Here is a 19031-nt window from a genome sequence, read left to right as displayed (position 1 = left end):
TTTAGAATGAAAGATCTTGGTGAACTCAAACATTTCTTGGGTATTGATTTTGTGCAAAGAGGAGGTGAAATAAAGATGAGTCAAAAAAGGTACATTACAAAGATTTGGGACAGGTTTGAAATGATCAACTGTAAACCTAGATTTACTCCATGTGAAAACAAACTGAAATTTGACAACGAGGGTCAACCTGTTGATCAAAAGAAATATCGTGAGGTTGTTGGCAGTTTCCTTTATGACATGATATGTACAAGACCAGATCTAAGTTGGATTGTAAGCAAACTGTCACAATACCTGTCTGAACCAAAAGAACAACATTGGGTAACAGCAAAACATGTGTTGAGATATTTGAAGGGAACTGTAAATCAGGAATTGTGTTTCAAAAGAAGTGATGTAAATCTTAAACTTGTGGCATATAGTGATGCAGATTGGGCAGAAGACCAGAATGACAGGAAAAGTACAACTGGGTACTGTTTTAGTTTGTCTGAGACGGGGCCGGTTATTTCCTGGAAGTCAGGGAAACAGCCCACAGTTGCTTTATCCACATGTGAGGCCGAGTACATGGCCCTGGCAGCAACAACTCAGGAAAGCATGTATCTCGTACAGCTGTTAAATGGAATGGACTGTGACAGTGAATATGCACCAGTGCCAGTTTTTGAGGACAATCAGGGTGCTATTGCTTTGTCGAAAAATCCGATATTGCGTCAGAGATGTAAACATGTGGACATCAAATATCATTTTGTTCGGTCTGCTCTCAGTGATGGGAAAATCTGCATTGAATATTGCCCAACTGTTGACATGGTGGCATATGTATTAACTAAACCTGTAACAAGAGTCAGGATGGATAAGTTTGTGTTTTTTATGTTACTGTAGATCTTGCTGTCAGTATCAGATCGAGTGGGGGTGTTAAACTGTTGCAGAATGTCTGCTACTGTTCTTGAATGAGCCCTCATGCTGACACCAGTGCACCAGGTGAAGCAAATCATAATAAATGACTGATGGCTTTCCTTTGTGCCAGTTTTCTCCCCAGTCAAACAAAGACCACAATTGTGTCGTCTCTTACTATGTGTACCCGGTTATCCAGCTCTTTATGATGGCTGCGCCAACACAGGTGTCAATTTTGCAACGACAGGATGCCGTGATTTTTTGGGGGGGCGCCATCCAAGACGATAATGCTAAAACTTTACAGCCTTATGCCGTCCCGTCGCTCTGTTGACACCTCCGCTGCAGACTCACAGTTGGAATTGCAAAACACCACACACACACACCGAATACTAGTATTAAACTGAACCAGTGATATTTATCAGCAGAAAAGCAGGACAGCGGTAATTTACCATTCAGACACGCAGCTATATTTCAATTTTGCTAAATATGCTAATTAAAGAACAACACATGTGTTCTCTTTCCTCCCGAAACAACAACAAGGACAAGACAAACCTTTGCAGGAGACCTTGCTATTAATAACTGACCAATTAATAACTGTTCATCTGACGCCTTCTGCCAAAGCGAATAAAAAAAAACGACAACTCTTCATTGAAAATTTAAATTGTTGCTTTAATCACGCAACATAAAAATAAATGACTTCGGCTCTTATACTCAGTAATTGACCTAAAATGCAAATGTGCGATGAGGTAAAGTTAACAGTGAGCATATTTTCTCTTAATGAGTTAAATGAACCAACAACATTCAGTCCCTTAAAATAACAGGAATGGTGCAGGAACCCATGTACAGACACACACACAGACCAGGGACGGAGGGAGAGAGTTGTGTATCGGCTGAACTGGCAATAAATAATGTGGACTCACCGCAGCGTCAGCTCGGTCTTTACCTCATTTCCTGCGACATCACAGACATCGAACGTGACATGATGCGTCGTAATAAAACCGACCTCCTGCTTCATAAATTTTGCATGATTAATACACATCGTATGGAATGAAATCCACATCATGCATATGCAAAAACACAAAAGCCTTGCTGCACGATTGTGATTTATCCTCGCATGAGTGTGGAACTTAATTACTAATTGGTTTCTTGTTTCTCATTAGGAATAATGTGTTAATGAAGTGCGCGGGGGGCCACTACCTTTATATTCTGCTTACAAACACAGAAATAGGTGAACTCTGTTTAAAACACATTTTACGCAGTCGCAATTCCTCCTACGGGATATAAGCTTTGTATAAACATGGAGGTTAAACGACATCACTTGGGGTAAATTCTCACTTCCAGCAGCAGTATCAGAGGGGGCGTGCATGAGGACATTCGTCTCACATCATCATTCCATCCGGCCTCCTATTCCTCCTTGCACACACCTTCCCGGCTTTGTACAAACAGATACCTGTCACCTATGAAGAATAGGATCACTCCGTAACAAATGCCTCATTCTCTGTGGATTATTTACTTTTAATGGGCGGGTGGGATGAGAAAAGCACTTAATATGTGCTCACACGAGGTGTGATGTATGGGGTCATGGTAACGCCGTTGGCACCGCCCCGAGCTGCTCGTTTGAAATAAATCTATTCGAGGCTGCCGGTCGCAGCTTTACTGCACTGTTTGTGGGAGCAAAAATGTGCTCTATTAGATAGTTGACATCCCAGAGGAGTTATTTAGCCGCTCCTTTACAGGTCTGCTGTGCAGCGGCGTTTGTTTGTTCGGAGAGGAGATGATAACCAGAAAAACAGGAAGCTGATTCTGCATATTATTAATAAATGTGTCACTCGTGAGGTTGTCTGGTATCAAGGTCATAGTAGAAATGGTAAGTATTGATGCTACAGGTAGCTGAATGCTGCTTTTGTGGTGCAGAAAACACAGATTAGAAGCCTGTTTTCCTCGATAGATTGATCGAAGTGACACCTTCTACCTTGTCCCCGGTGTGGACGACCCTTCCGCTTGCGTGACATCTTTGGGGGATGAAATGTGTCGGCTGCTTTGACGCAGCATCTCCATGACAAGACGTATATGGAGGAGGCCAGCTGGATTTAAATAGTGCCATCTATTTGCTATTTGGTGTTATTAATATTCACTATCAATCATCAGGTAATGGTGGCACCAAATGGCACTGGTTCTGTTTTATGATGGTTATTAATGACGACCCAAGTGCTTACTTCTCCCACTCATACAGGCCTGAACTCTTAATGATCAAAAGTGTTAATTCCCACAGTATCCCATTATTAATATCCTGGATACAGATAAAAAGTAATATTAATGTAAGGCCAACGTAAAGACAGAGAGTCATTATTTAAGGCCTGTCGTCATTTGTCTTATTTAAATACCGGCTTGATAAGGCTTTATTTTAATTTAAATAAAGACATTAATTTTTCTAATGCTGAGTAATCACAGCAATATTTTGCGGTTTCATTGAGAATCGTGTTAGATGGACCATAAATCTCTTTTTTAAAATTACAGGTTATGGATCACCCTTGACTGGAGTCGTATTATCTGCCTTTACTTGTGTCATCAGAGCAGAAAAATGAAACCGTCCTGTCAAACGCCTTTTAATCGTATTTAATACATGAACAAATGTTATTACACAGTAATTAAATCAGCACCCACAGCTTCTGCAGCATAGTGAAGCCAAGCACTTATGTACTGGGGAGAGTTTCTGAAGGGACGGGCTGATGATGAGTGTGAGATTAATGCAGAAAATATTTTTTGCACGTTTAATTCTAAGAATAAACAGAACCTCAAAAAAGACACCCACCCCCCAACAAGAAAATGAGTTACCATGTGTTCATCCTAATGATTTCTGATTGGTTGGCTCAGAAGTCCTGCTGTCAGTCACAAACAGAGGCTGAGGGGGGACCAGGGCTCCCTGCTGGGCTGCCCCTCCACACACAGCCTTTCATCAGATGGAGGAGCGGGGCGGCGAGGAGCAGGGCGGCGAGGAGCGGCCGCACTTGTTGACGGAGAGGGCTCGGGGATGAATCACTAGATTACGCGGCGGGGGCCGTGCACTCAGAAAATGAGAAGAGAGGCCAGAGCCAACACACACCCGGCTGCCTGCTGATCATCCTTTTAATAACCTGTAATGTTGTGGTGGGAGATTTCTTCCAGGCCGGACCTGATTGATGGGCTCTCAGATGAGACATTACAAGAGCAGGGAAGATTGACCAAACAACTAAACATACATATTATTAAAAAAGGAGGGGTTACCCTCAGGACCCTGGGATGAAAGTGAATAACCTTTAGTGAAGATGATGCCATTTTCCAAGAGCAATTTATGGTCTATTGACTGGAGAAACTGTCTTTTCTCATGTGCGGAAATTGTCTTACATTGTAGATGAGATCTGCCGCTTGACACCGGATTTGGGGGCCGGGGCGACAGCAAATATGCCATTAGCTGGCTGGGGGGGCTGGAGAGATGATATCGCATTGGACAAACTCATATCGCCGTATCTGCTAAACTCAACCTCATCCGCCTGCAGCAAAACAATAGTGGACAAACTGCCTTCGAGAAGGTGACGATGAGGATGGAGGAGGAGTGTCAGACACACAGCCGCTGAAATCTACCCCCAATCAAACCGTCCACCTTTTGAGAACCTTGAAGAGCCCAAGCTGAACCAAGCAAATATGTGCTATTGTCCCCATTTAATAAAATCATTAAACTGCCTCACATTGTACAGTTTGAACTAAATACTGCGTCCAAATTTTTAAAGGGATGCATATGTCCCTGGGGGACAGGGTGTGTAATAGCACAACAGGTGGAGGGTGGCTGCCAACTCAATTTTGATTAAACTATACAGAAGACTAAACTACTAAAAAAATTAGAATTTAATATGCAGTAATTAAAATTACTATATACATGTATCCAAAAAGTTAACTCTGACCTAATCCTCACATAAATTCTTCATGTTCCCTTAAACTAAGGTCTTTACCCTGGGGTCCCACATGTGTAGCAAAACAAACCACACACACACACAGCTGCCTCTTCACAGTCTGACAATCCTCCTGATTAAAAGGAAGAAATCAGACATTTTGTAAGAGAGTTTGTGTTTCTCATTACTCCTTAGGCTGGGATGGTTTGACATCCTTCAGTTGCCACTCAAGTCTATCAGCGTCAGGAGGGGAGGGCTCAACCACACACCCATACATTTGGATTAAACAGTCAGAGTCATTACAGAGAGCGTTATTGACCTTTTAAGATACAACTTTAATAGCTTTTCTCTCTCCTCTCTGTCTGGCTCAGCGTGAAACATGAGAGGCTGCCGTGCTGATGAAGTCCCCCTCAGGGTTTGCCTGGAATTGGAATCAAATACTTTAGATCCCCTCTTCCTCGTCGGTAATGCCGCCGGCTTTGCGGCAAAGAAAGGAAAATTAAAGGAAAAGCACACAATGAGAATGAGGAGCAGGCGATGAGGATTACGAGACAGGACACTCATTTTCCAGTGGCCAGCCAAGCTAGACAAAGCCTGCGTGTGGGGCATCAACAACGGGGGAAAAAAAGCCTCCCAGCATGATTTCACATAATAAATCCACTGACAACAATTACAAATGACCAATAATGTCATGATCAATAGCCAGACCACATGACCTCAGTCCTGTAAGAGCTCTAATCTTGACATTATTTTAATTATCGCTAGAAAATTTTAAAGTGTACATAACGTTAATATGGACTGTTTCTGCTGGTCGAGTCAAACATAAATTAATACGAGTATAATAAAAACATTATGCTAAAATGACCATGTTGCTAATCAAAAATTAGATTAAAAATGAGTTCCGTGGCAGCCAGAAAGGGGATATCTTTAGTGATGCGTGTCATTTATATAAACAGTAGATTAATAATCTGTGTGTCTGTGTGCGTGTAAAATGAGAAGACGACTCGCTGGATGCTCCAGTGATACAAAGGCCATTGGTTCCATCCCAGATCTGCCAACGACGTGCTAGTTCTTTGATATGGGCCATGTTGGAGGCCCAGACTGGTTGAAAACATGGCGATCAGGTGAATCAGACCGTATTTCTCGACAGGTGCGTTAGAGGTTAATATCCTGCCCCGTCTGAGCTCCTATTCATCATCGCAGGTGCCTTTAAGTGCCCTGGAATGTGATGGAGGACGGCTCATACGTATTGACAATAGCAATTTGGGAATCGCAGCGCGGGGTCGCGGCATAATCTGTTCTCTCACTTTATGTAAGAGGAAGATAACGCAATGGAACTTTTCTAAACTCGTAACCTTTTATCGCCGAGCCCTGCTCACCTGTCCAAATCAGCCTTATTGTTTTTGTGCTCGCGCCTGCCCCTCCAAAGCCATGCCCCTGTTATTCACTGTCTTCCGCCATCAGCCTTTTCCAATCTCGCCATCAGGGAAGTCACAGCTCTTTGTACAAGTGCCTTCAGTAATTGAATTTGCTGCAGAAATAGCGGCCTGGAAAATTTCATTTTCGCTCCCGGCAGACGGGCGCACGTGCGCGTGCGTGTGTACGTTCTGGCCCGAGGCACATCATCTCCTTCCTAACTGATCATCCTCCTCCATTTCCCAGCCTCGATGCTTTCCCACAGCCATCCAACTCCATTTTGAGCCGTCTCCGTCCCGCCTCCGCTCACCATCCTCTCAAACTCACGTAAACATCCACACTATCAGGTTCCTACTGACTTACCCTTAAATACCATAAATCCCTGACTGGACAATTGAAATTGGCATTTTTTTGGGGGGATGATTTGTTCATTTCTGTTTGTTCTATAAGGCAGCTCTGAAGGGCCCACTTTTTTTGATTGATTGAAATATGATTAACAGCTTTTTAGTAAATGCAGTTGTTTAATTCTAAGATGTTTAATATCACTGTAAAAATACACTGTAAAAAAAAGTTCAAAAGAACTTAAATTTAAGTTGATTCACACATTTTTAACCTGGGCTTGTGAGCTTTCGCCATCTCATTTTATTTTAATCATTTATCTAAATTTTATTTCAAACAGAGCGATAAGAGTGTCCCCTAAACCAAATATCACGGCTTCCAGTATGATGACCCCAGCACCGACACCGGTGGACGTTTTGTCGGGCGTGGCCGTGGCAATTTTCGGTGGCAATTTTCTCCTAAATACCTTCCACAAATAATGGTTTTCAGAACGAGCATTAACGGGGTTGATTACACGAAATGGTCCTTTTAATTTACAGCGGGCTTCTATTGATCACAGGAGTGCAGATTAAAGCGTTCAATGAAGCCAGTGATGAGGTATTAACCAGCTGGATCCCCCCGGGGGCCCCAGGGAATCGGAGGAGGCTGGCCGGGGCTCTGCCTGTATACAGTTATTCCCCTGTAATGAAGTGCCTCTATGCAGCGGCATGGAGCCCCGGCAGGAAAAATAGATTGAAGATGATGAGCTCTTCAAAGTCATTTCTTGCTCTCTCATTCCACCTCATGCCCGGCGCTGTCCTGTCCCACAGCCCTCGCTCCCGAAAAAGCCTCGGATTTACTTAGCCGGCTGGACCGATGCAATTTTTATGACCTTATTGCTTTTTTACCATGGTAATAGTTTTGAATCAATTTATCAATCTGCAGCAGCCATCAGGCTTGTTGCCCTCAAAGATCAAGTCCAGGTCATTCCATCATTGCACTCTGGCGCACTGAGATGGAAAGGTAGGAGGAAAAAAAGACACCCCCCTCCTCCACAACAACCCACCCCCACCAGGTAGCCCATCACAGCTGTAGGCCATATGAGAAGGCTCTTCAAACAGCTTAGCAAACATGCTCTCAGCAGTTTAACCCCTCATCCAAAAGCCCCCCATCATGGTGTCTTTGAAGGCTTGGAGCAGGGATTTCTGATTATCTGTCTCCTCATTATGGAGACTTGGAGAAGGGGATGCAGAGGCACAATAACAGCCTCTCCAGGTTTGTGAGAGGGTGTGTGTGTGCGTGTGTGTGTGTGTCGCCATCTCTGCTCCCGGCATAAATGTGTCCTGCTAATTAAATGCTACCGGTTTAAATAAATTCACATAAGTCTGGAGAAATGTTCCTCAGAGTTTGTTTTATATTTTCTGGATTGATTTCCTGTTTTACCTCATTTTCGAATCAATAACAGATTGAAGAGGACGATTTGGTCTGGGGATTAATGGGTTTAAATGAGCGTTACGGCTCGACTGTCCTTTGTTTGGCTTCAGCAAATGTCAATTAATGCTCCATATCCTTGGTGAGATCAGGCCTGAGAGCTTTCATTCAATTAGGCTGAATTATCTCGGGCTCTGTCTACTGTCCACCACATAATGCTAAATCAGTAATGTGATAATGGTGCTGCGGCTTTGCTCCGTGTACATATTTCCACAGATTCAATCCATCCAAACCTCTTTTTTAAAACTGCATTTTAAATTTTTTTAAATGAAAAAAAAATCAACAATAAAAAAAGATGTTCTTAAAAACATTTATTTGTGACCCGTTTCCCAGAGGTCCTCTGAAGCACCCGAGAGACCGACGGACTGTCACAGATGCTGTATAAATAAAGAGAAATTGAATTGAACTTAATCATATTAAAACAGTGTGTAAAAAGAGTGTGTACCATCCTTTAGTGGTGGTATGTCCTTTACCAAGATAATCACAATACACGGGAAATCCCAAAAGTGAGGGTGAGCTTCTTGATCGCCCCCTGGTGGCTGGCTTCAGTAGAGAGTTTCCTCTTTTTACTTTCCAAAATAATGATCATAACAGGTTCCTCTGTCAACAACCTTGATTTGATGTTTCATGTCCAAATCCTAAATGACAGCAGAACCATGCGGCCAGAGCGCTGCTGGACCATCAAACAGAGTCACACGCCGACCTTGTGCAGCAGAAGACCTCTTGCTTGATCTGGACCTGGAGGAAATTTGGTATCAAAGGTTGCCTGATGTGATCCTCATTAGCTGCCACAGCTGAATTTATCTGCTTCCTGTAACAGCAGCCTGATGCGTATCCCCTATTAATTCCCTCCTAATATATTAAAATACAATTCAACACGCTTAAGTAATAGATGACCGCAATCACCGTTAAGGCATGTGATTGATTATTTGACGACACGTTCTGGGAGATTTTTACTCATCCTTTTCCTCACGTGGGGAAGGGGGGGCAGTAATGGGTTCATGGGGCCGTATGTGATGAATATTTAAACTGTAACTTACATGCCAGTGTGTCAAGGGCATGGACCGAATTATTCGTCCCACGTCAATTGGAGCCGCGATGACGAGTCTATAAACAATTCCATTTGTCTTTTATCGGTTGGACGTTGTTCGGAGTGTTTCCCTCTCCCCCCTCCCCTTCTGTTTCTTGTCTGTGTTTCCCTTGTCTCTCTACTTCCAGGCTGGGCAGGGCTGATTCCAGGTTCGCTCCTGTCGGGCGATCTACACACCTGGAGCTCATCTCCAGCTAATCACCCACACCTGCCTCCTGTTTTAAAAGCCTGGTCCGCTTTCCAATCATCGTCAGTCCGTCGTTAACTTCCTGTGGCACCTGAAACGTGTTTCATTATTCCTGTTTCCAGTTCCGAACTGATTGCCCAGCCTGCTCCAGTTTGGCCTCGTTTGTCTGCTCCCAGCACCACTTGGTTTTGCCCTGACCCAACTTTCAGTAAATCTTAATCCCAACCTCGCCCAGTCGTGTGTGTGTGTGTGTGTGTGTGTGTGTGTGTGTGTGTGTGTGTGTGTGTGTGTGTGTGTGTGTGTGTGTGTGTGTGTGCGTGTGTGTGCGTGCGCGTGCGCATTTGGGGGTCTTGATTCGTGCCACACGTCAACAAATACATGGGGATCCCATATTTGAAATGTTTTCCAGCCGTGTCCTTGAATGTGGGCCGACCTGTGCTGATCATCGTGAGAGCTGTTGATCCGGGAATTATTGATCAGTGGGTCAGTGGATTGTGCTGTGTTTACAGTGCACGGTACCCAGGGTTGTCAAGGCGATATGACCAGTTTAAAGACACCTATTTAAGGATAAGGCTGTTTAACATACACGATGATGGATTTGTGTCATGTTGTGATCACATTTGTGGGAGATCCACCGCAGGAATTGTTATCATTTATCTGGAATTTTAAAACCACCTCACACAATAAGCCCTGGAAAACATTCCCAACCCTTCCCTGAGCTAGTCTAACAGCTAGCCTCGGCTAAGACGGGGCGGGCCTTTGTGCTGAAGAATGACCATCAATGAGACACACTGGCAGCCTTTATTTAATTTGTACAAGCTTCAATCAATAAGCTTTTCAATCATTCGGAAAATGGAGGAAATGAAGGGAAGTTATTCATCAAAAGGGGATCAGTAACCGATGAGCTGGCATTGGAAATTTTGAATAAATCTTCCTGAATTCTTTTGTAACTGTTCGGGTTACCAGAAACTTTTATTTTGTTTTACACACATCCATAAATTCCTGGTAACGAGAGGTCACTTCAGTGAATACCACCACAATAATGGGGAATAATTAAAGGATTACGACAGCCAATCAGGATACAGCATCCAAACTCCTCTGCCTTCGCTGACCTACAACATTCCCAGAAATGAGGCTGTGTATTCTGGCCAATATTGGACTAATCCCCCCTCTATCTCTGTGCTCCTGGAGGTCAGCCTTAAAAAAAAAGCATTAAGCAAACAGCTAATAGAATTAAGGCCATAATAATATAGGGATATAGTGAGACAATTCTATTAACAAGATATAAATCATGTTGAGTGTGAGGTAAGTGTTTTCTAATTGATTGATGGAAACGGCGATCCATAGGTTTTCTGGAGACTAACAGCCATTTACTGTCTACTGCAGAGCAAAAGAGGCAAAAAGGGGGAGATAAGAAAATTACGCCGGGCTGAGGAATAAATTATTCAGAAAAGATAATCATTTTGTGCTGACATTACTAATGTGAAGAAGCATTTAATCTCCCTCCTGTGGGACGGGCGACTCGGGTGAAGGTTTTTATAAAGATTAAAACTGCGCCCAGAACGCCACGGTCAAAGCTGTCCTCCAATCAAAGGGGATATTGGGGAGGCTCTGCAGGGCGTTCTGGGAGAGGCTTCTCAGAAATGTTCTCATTGGCACAAACTGCATAAACACACGCAGGCAGAGTCCTGCACATTTACTGTTCAGTCCAATGAGGAATACGCCAGAGCGAAGAAGTGTAACGCACAGCTAAAATTAGTGGACATTATTTTGCAACAACTAAAGGAATTCTTCCACTCTGCTGGACTGATGTGCAGTCGATCACCTCTGAATTAAATGTAGACTTTACAAGCTTTTATTATTGACTGCCGGGGGAATGTGCATCTACATTTGTCTGAAAGTGGAGCTGTGGATCAAATAAAGTGGTACTTTGCAGGTCTGCATCTACAATCACTTAATTGCCTGAGAAAAATGCCCCCATGATGAATAAAAGCTGGGGAGATGAGCAGCCTTAAAGGGGCAGTGTGTCATTTAAAGAATCAACTTCCTCCAACACTGCCGGGCCAAAACAATTGAATGTACCTTCCTTCACTACCTGTCCTGTCCTGTCCTGTCCTGTCCTGTCCTGTCCTGTCCTCTCCTCTCCTCTCCTCTCCTCTCCTCTCCTCTCCTCTCCTCTCCTCTCCCTGCCCTACCCTCCCTTTTCTTCCTCCTGTATCAGCAGCAGCCAGGTCCTCCTCAAGGTTTCTGCCTGTTAAAAATGAGTCTTTCCTTCCGCAGTTGCTTGTTCGCTGCTCTGACTTTGGGTTTCGGTGCCTGTCAGAGACGCTGCGTCAACAGAAATGAATTGAATTAGACATTTTTCTATTTTCAAATGTTTGCTTCCTTGTTTCCGGTTACATAATCATATCTTGTATATTCTTCATGGATAAACTTACATCCCCGCTCGTCTGCATCATGCAGAGGTTAGGCAGGAGTCGCCACTGTTTACACACCACACAACTATGACAACAGCAACAAAAATCCCTCTGGAGACATAATGTGACAAATTATTGCGACACACTTGGATGACAAACGGTGTGTTGAGCAGGAAGTTAACAAGAGTGCGACGGTGGTGCAGCCGGCAGCCGCCTTATCTCCTCCTCATGTTTATTACAGTCGGCCTCTTGTTGGGCCTCGGCTTGGCACTGACAGTGATGGACAGCTTCTATTAAGACCCTCTCTGCCTGGCAGCTGGCAGGAGCAGATACATTAAATAAAACTGTTATTACTTTTCATTGGCCTGGCCGTAAAATATGACCACTAAATAGTTGTTGCCATCAGATGCAGTCTGATACAAGATTTTAATTTAAGAGACTGAGCCACAACACTGCTGCTACTGACACGGCCTTTGTTTGGGGATGGACTTGATGGTGTACGTGTGCGGGTATTGATGCTCCGTCTCCTCGGGGCTTTGTTTGTCTGTTATATATGTCTGTGCTTGTCAGAGCCGCTGAGCTCCAGGCCTGACCGGGTCATTATCAGACCTTCTCTTTTCTTCTCCTCATCGCTCCTGTGCCTTTGTGCCCTGCATCAAATGACACATCTGTTTATCAGAATCACGTGGCGACCACAGAACGTGCCGTTGAAACTGCAGAAAAAAGAAAAATCTCAAACTGCTCTGATGAAGTCATTATTTATTACTGTGAATTTGTGTCCGCAATGGCATCAAACTGTGTTTGGACCGCAATACTAAATTTTTCCAGGTGTGTTTATTTTAAGTGTATTATGTCAAGTTTAGATTTCTGTTTTCAAACCTCCGTTCTTCCCTCTATCTTTTGCACTCTTGTACTTCCTTTATATCTGGCCATAATGTCTTTTTCTAAGCTTGTAAGCACTTTGAGCTGCCACGTTATTGAAAGGTGCTGTGTAGATAAAGTTGCCTTACAAGATAAGACGCGCATGTGTGTGTGTGTGTGTGTGTGTGTGTGTGTGTGTGTGTGTGTGTGTGTGTGTGAGGGGTGGGGGGGTGGGGTCACATAACAATAGAAAGATGTGTCAGACACAAATTGCAGCCGATATCTCTCCATCCAGCCGCTGAATAACAACCATGAAATGGGCCCTAAACACTCATCTAATGATGATGTATTGGAAACAGGCCTGTCCAATAACACTGCGCCCAAGTCAGCGTCTCCGTGGTGACGGCCGGACATCTGCATGTTGGCTGGCGGGTCCGTGTCACGTCCGCTGCTCTGTGCGCTGCATATTAAAAGCTTTATGGAAGCAATTAAATGTGTGGTTAATGGCCAGGAGTTGGCAGAATGATTGTACAATTGAATTAGCAGTTATGATGGCCCACATTACAAGATGAAGTAAATGCAATTATCCCGGTTTTCCCCTCTCCTCCTGTCAGGTTTAGCAGCATGATGTGACTTAATTAGCTCTTGTCACACACACTTTCCTCCTGATCTAATTCTCTGACACCTCAAAGTGGAGCTGTCTGCCTTCACGTCGATGTTCTTGGGGCTCTTTTTCTCTTGACTCATCCCAACGATCTTCGGACTAGCAGGGACTCCTGGCGGGAGTTTCGGGGGAGCAAATATGATTACAATGTGGGCTGGTGCGCAACTTCCTGTCAGGAGTTAAAGTAGATTTTAGTTTAAATGTGTCAGTGAATTCCATAGAAATGTGTGTCCGTGACCCCAACGCATAATGATGTCACACAACACGGCTTTCAAACCGCTCGTTCATATTTACCTCCATTGGTCTGTTGATCAAATTTTCAGTCCTAAATCCTCCAGATTCTGAGGTTTGACCTCCGTTCGCGTCCCCTTTTTGTTTCCAGCAGCAGCAATTTCCTGACCTGACCTTGAAATATATTAGGAGCTCAACTTTTATAAGTACACACGATCAGAAGTGTGTGTGTTTTTTCCTCCTCCTTGAGGTCGGACAGGTCCTCTTTGGCAGAACTGAGCCGATACATCACAGCGGTTTCCGTCTGTCGGGCCGCCGACAGTGACAAGTGGCCTTTGCATCAATACAACATCTGAACCCGTATGAAGCTGCCTTGTTGGGATTCGAACGGAGGTTAAATGAATCATACTTGATGGTCTCTCGCAGGTCTCTTTGGAGCCCTGCGGCTCTCTCTCCTCTCCCACAGCAACCATTGATTAGCGCTGAGCTCTTAGGCATGGTCATTTGACGGCGGGGGGGGGGGGGGGCTCAGCCAGTGTGAATGTGGTGTCCTTGCAGATTTAGTGGTCACTTCTCTCAACTTTGCCCATTAACCTGAGTGCAGGAGGCAGTCCCCCCCCCTTGCCTCCCAGCACTGCAGAAACATTTATTACCCAGGGACGCTCTAATGGATCCCAGTTAAGGTGTGTTAACAATTTTTCTATTGATTAATTGGAAGAGAATCATAGCCAGACTAACTTAGCCTGGAAGATTTAGTGGCTTTTAAGGTAGTAGCGATGAATATAATGCTTTAGAAAGAGCTTCCGTACATTATATATATGACACCTGCTACATTAAGCTACATTAAGCTTTAATACATCTTCATTACTGGCATTTTGCCCAACCCCTTCAAGGTTGAAATAGAGATCCACCTTTCATTATACCACCCATCATCGCTCTATGGAGAGATATCAAATAATAATGGAATTGTTGAAACAGTTCTGCCTGAGTTGTTAATGTTAATCGAAGTATTAAATATTAAGGATTTCCATAACAGGACTTTGAACTGTCGCCACGCTGCTCCCAGCAGGACCGTTCGAACCGGTGCAGCCGGACCGACTCTCATCGTCCCCTGTAATTAGGTAGAGCAGGGGATGATGGCGACCTCCTGGCTCTTGACCCGCGGACGCCCAAACTGCTGCTGCAGCCTCTGCCACCGCCACCGCCACCACCACCGCCACCGCCTCCGGTCCAATGGGTCAGCAAAGTGGGGACAACACTGACTGATGCATTTAATGACCCACATAAAAATAGGAACATAATCAATCTAAATTAGTTGAAGCTCTTTTTCACCACCGGCCACATGAATACGATCTAATATTTCACCTCCATCTGCCATGTGACATTTATTTTTGTTTCCGTGACCTGGCGTCTGGTTCGAGCCCCTCGTCCCTTTTGCAGGCCAGAATTCCCCTTCAGCAACCGTTCCATCAGCTTGGATCGAACAATATTTTAGATGAAAGAACGTTGGGGTTTTTTTTGTGGTTTTTTTTCTGCTGCTGCCGCACACGACGCAGCAAAAATAAACTCCTCGCGGGGAATTGATGTCAGACTGGCGAGAACTGGAGGCCAGCTTGGTGCCCAGTGTGTGGAGAGAAAACAGGCTCCTCCGCAGGACGCCCCCAGTACGCCGCTTCGGCCTGGGACCTGTGTTGCTCTTTCCTTTGGAGCATCCACAGCCTTTACTCATGCTTGCTTTGCAATGCTTTTGATGACAGCGGTTGTTGTTGCTCTCCAAAGTCAGCACACGTTAACGTCCCGAAGCCTCATCGCAACAACACAACGCTGCTCACGCGTCACCCTCGCCGTGTCATATCTGGGCAGATGTTTTCGGAGGAAGGGGATCGGAGTTCTTTTTTTTTGCCATCGGGTGCTTGTTTTGCTGCTGGAAAAATAACGCAGCGGGTTGCTGTGAAGGCACTGTGGGAAACCGTTTTGCACGTGGGCGCACGCTGACTGTAAATAAATTCACACATGAGCAGTAACGGAGGGGGGGACGGGGGTTCTTTCACACTTGGTGTTTGACTGTCACAGCAAGGAGACGCGTTCTTCTGAGAGGGATGGTTGGAAACTATGACACAGCAGCCAAGAGGATTGAACTTTAGCCCCGGGTTCAGCAGCCGAGACCTTCAGTATTGAAAGGTTATGCATTATTTAATGAACTGCAGCGATGCTGTTGCATATTTATAGTGGGAATATGATGAAAAAAGTAGCTCAAACTCGGCAATGACCACAAGAGAGAAAAGGCTCAGAGGGCAATTCTTCATATGTGGGCCAGGCAAATTGATTTTGTGTGACTGGTGGAGAGAAAACCGGCTCCAAAGGTGGTTAGAACCATAGCTGGCAACTGAACCCTTGAATGAAAACCCCTTTAAGTGTGTCAATTATTTGATTTGGATGCTTTTTGTCAATTTAAATTTGATTTAACTGTGGGTTTGTCCGCTTGCTGTGGTCCAATTTGCACGTACAAATAAGCAGTTTTAAAATAAAGGTTCACTTTCTGCAAGAGATTTATGAAGAACCTATGGAAGAACCAGTGTGCGGTTCCAGGTCTGCATTTTTTTTTAACAGAAAAGGCATATTTTGTATTTTGCAGCTGCTGACTGCGATGGTTTGAAGAAGTGACTAAAAGAACAGTGTTTCATCCATTTATTGTTTAATGCCACATTAGCAATCTGCAGCGTTCAGGAGCCGCTGCCAGTGGACGCAGCTCCGGGGCAGATGGGCCGCTCTGCAAGATGGATCCGCTGCCACATAAATTCCCCGCTGCCATCAAAAGCCAAAAGGAGAAACAACACTAACAGCGTGTTATGGTGGGTCCGCAGACACTGCCAAAAGCAACAGTTCATTCTTTTTTCCCTATTCAGACATTTGAGGCACCGATTCAGATGTTATCTCTCATTAGTATTACTGAGCAGCAGAAACAAACAAAAAGCACTTACTGGCCCGGACGAAAGGCAGACATCAGACTGCAGATGTGCGGCATTATTCCTCCTCGCTGCGGGAACTGAAAGGCTAATAAAGATTTCATTATGAGTATTAACAGACACACAGAAGCAGCAGCTGCCAGTTGGAGTTTTACACCTGATTTCATTTCTCTCGCAGGTTTCCATGGCAGATCCATGTTGAGCCTGTCACAGTCGGGCTGCAGCACCTGCTTCACGCACCTTTACAGGTCCAGTCGGCAGTCAGCCATCTGGGGCCTCCATTTACCCTTAGAAATCTGATGCATGTGCTGGCTTTCGCTTAAAGAAGTTCAGCAAGAGGACCCGGCTTTTAAAAATAAAATAGGTTTTTTGCTGACTGTGGTTGAATTTGATCACAGGTACGGCTCTTCTAAACGGAGCCATCGAGGCTTTTGTTGTTTTTGTTTCTTTTTTTAACTCAAGCATCTCACCATAAAACAAGACATTCAAAAGAGAAGCGCCGTCGGATCAATCAGCAAATTGCTTCTAAGCACCCGGTACAAATCATTAGGTGGTAACGGGCCGGCCCACCCCGCAGCAGAACAAGTGTATCTGTGGTGAGCAGACATTTTGCTGAAGCCGCCGCTTCAGTCCGTCTCCTCCGTCACAATTGACTTGTCATGTATTTTCCAGCTAATTAGCTCCTTTAAATCAGGGCTTATGTGAGGTAGACATTGATAAGAACACAGCGGTAAATTGACCGTGTAATGCTGCCATTCATTCAGGGACAATAACCCCCCCGCACCCTCCCTCCCTCCCTCCCCTGCAGCGATAATCAGAATTAATTAAAGCCTGTTCACGGCGATGTCAGGACAGCGTGTACGCTGTGCAGGGGCTGTGTGGTTAACGACGCTGGTCGCCGGTGACGATCCCACACACTCTCAAAGGAGGCAGGCACATTTAAAAGCCGAGGTTTGTTCCAGAGTCTTGAATGTCCTGTCAGGCCAGACATTCACACAAAGAGAGAGCCAGAAACTGTTTGCTCTCACCCGGGCTGGTGCCGTGGAGACGACGCCTGTGGAGATCACCAGAGAAGCGTGCTTGGAGTGGTAGCACTTCTGCTACCCACAACAAATGAATTTGGAGATTTTACTAACGATCTAAAGAATCTGTTTTTGTAGTTTTTGTAGGTCAGAAACAGTCTGGTCCTCTCACACAGGCAAGATTGAACTTTTTCTTTTCAGAACATCAAACATCCAAACCACACAGTTGATGCTAAGCTGAATGGGACGGCCGGACTTCAAAGCTTTAACACTTCCATTTGCTATAATCCTCCTGGACCAGTGGGCTCCATGTCGTTATCAAATAAAAAAATTGGAAATAAAATCTATTATGAGCTTAATGTGCAGGGAGTTCAGTTGCCTTGCTGGGTGTCTGTTCCCATCGCAGCCATGTATCATTGTACTGGACAGTAATTGGATATAATTTAAGTCATCACACTTGGAAATATCTTGTAGGAATACCAGTAGAAGTAAATGGATAAAGAGGTGATTGATGTCCAGGCTAATTGAGTAGTTTTCCATCTCCTGGAATATGTTCCTCAGAGGGGACCTGAGGGGTCTGGCGCCCTCTGTCCATTACCCTGTGGCTTCTGAGGAGTCCCCAAGCATCTCCGCACCATTACTGGTGGCTCCTCTGGTTTCTGCCATTAAAATCCAGCTTCTCTCCCCGAGTGGAGCTCCCCCTGCAGCCCGTGACAGATCGGACAGGATCTCTGGGGAGCTGTGTGCTCTCCTCTCCTGTGAGCACAGAAAAGGACTTGTCTGCGTTAATTGAGGAGCGGCCAGTGTGACAGGTAATGGGGTTGTGGGGGAGGTGAAGCCGGGAGGGAGATTGGGCTCCGCTCCACACTGTCTATACAGGCTGGCGGCTTAATTCACTGACCATTAGCCTTGAGATTTGTTATTGCTCACTTTTAAAGGCACTGACAGAAGGCATTTCAACTGGTGGATGACTCCTCTGCTCGGAATTACAATGAAGGATTCCACTTCTGCCGCCACTAATTCTTCCTGCCCGACTCCAGCCTGGATCCGATCCCTCCCTTTGCCACTTCGGGTTCTCTTCCCTCGCTTGCTGCGTGTGATCTGCGGGGAGCAGAAGGCTGGAAATTGGCTGAGGGGATTCCCAGTCATGAAGCTCCTGCTTTGTCAATCACTTTTCAATTAGCAAATGAGCTCGACCGCCGAGGTAGCCACTGCTCGGAACGACTCCAATCACGACCCAGGAGGGGTTAGGTAAGATGGAGGAGAGCTGAGCCAGCAGGAATTATCCAGTCCTTCTCATACAGCAATGAAATTAACTGAATATAATATCATTACATTAGGCCATTGATTAAAGGGTCAGACTCTTAAAGCACGGACACCCGAAGGCCTTTAAAAGAGGAGGGAGGAGGATGAAACACCAGAAACAGGTTTCATAGCATCAATACTGCAACCCACCAGCAGGGGTCGACTGACCCAGTGACAACTGGTTTTAGTTCATTATCTCTTGATGTATTGTCTTAGACTAACAAATAAGAGAAATAGACCAGATAATAGCAGGGA

General features: G+C 44.9%; 1 long non-coding RNA gene across 1 annotated transcript; it reads right to left on the bottom strand.

The window, feature by feature from the left end:
• Positions 1 to 16156: 16156 nt before the first annotated feature.
• Positions 16157 to 16905, bottom strand: LOC130517403 (uncharacterized). The gene is made up of 2 exons (XR_008947714.1): positions 16465 to 16905; positions 16157 to 16288 (listed from the first exon to the last, which is right to left on the bottom strand). It is a non-coding gene; the product is annotated as an uncharacterized LOC130517403 (long non-coding RNA).
• Positions 16906 to 19031: the final 2126 nt, after the last annotated feature.

This window comes from Takifugu flavidus, chromosome 20 (assembly GCF_003711565.1).
Source record: "Takifugu flavidus isolate HTHZ2018 chromosome 20, ASM371156v2, whole genome shotgun sequence".
In the NCBI taxonomy this organism is placed as follows: domain Eukaryota; kingdom Metazoa; phylum Chordata; class Actinopteri; order Tetraodontiformes; family Tetraodontidae; genus Takifugu; species Takifugu flavidus.
Note: the sequence above shows the minus strand (reverse complement) of the source record. Positions and strands in the feature narration are given on the sequence as shown.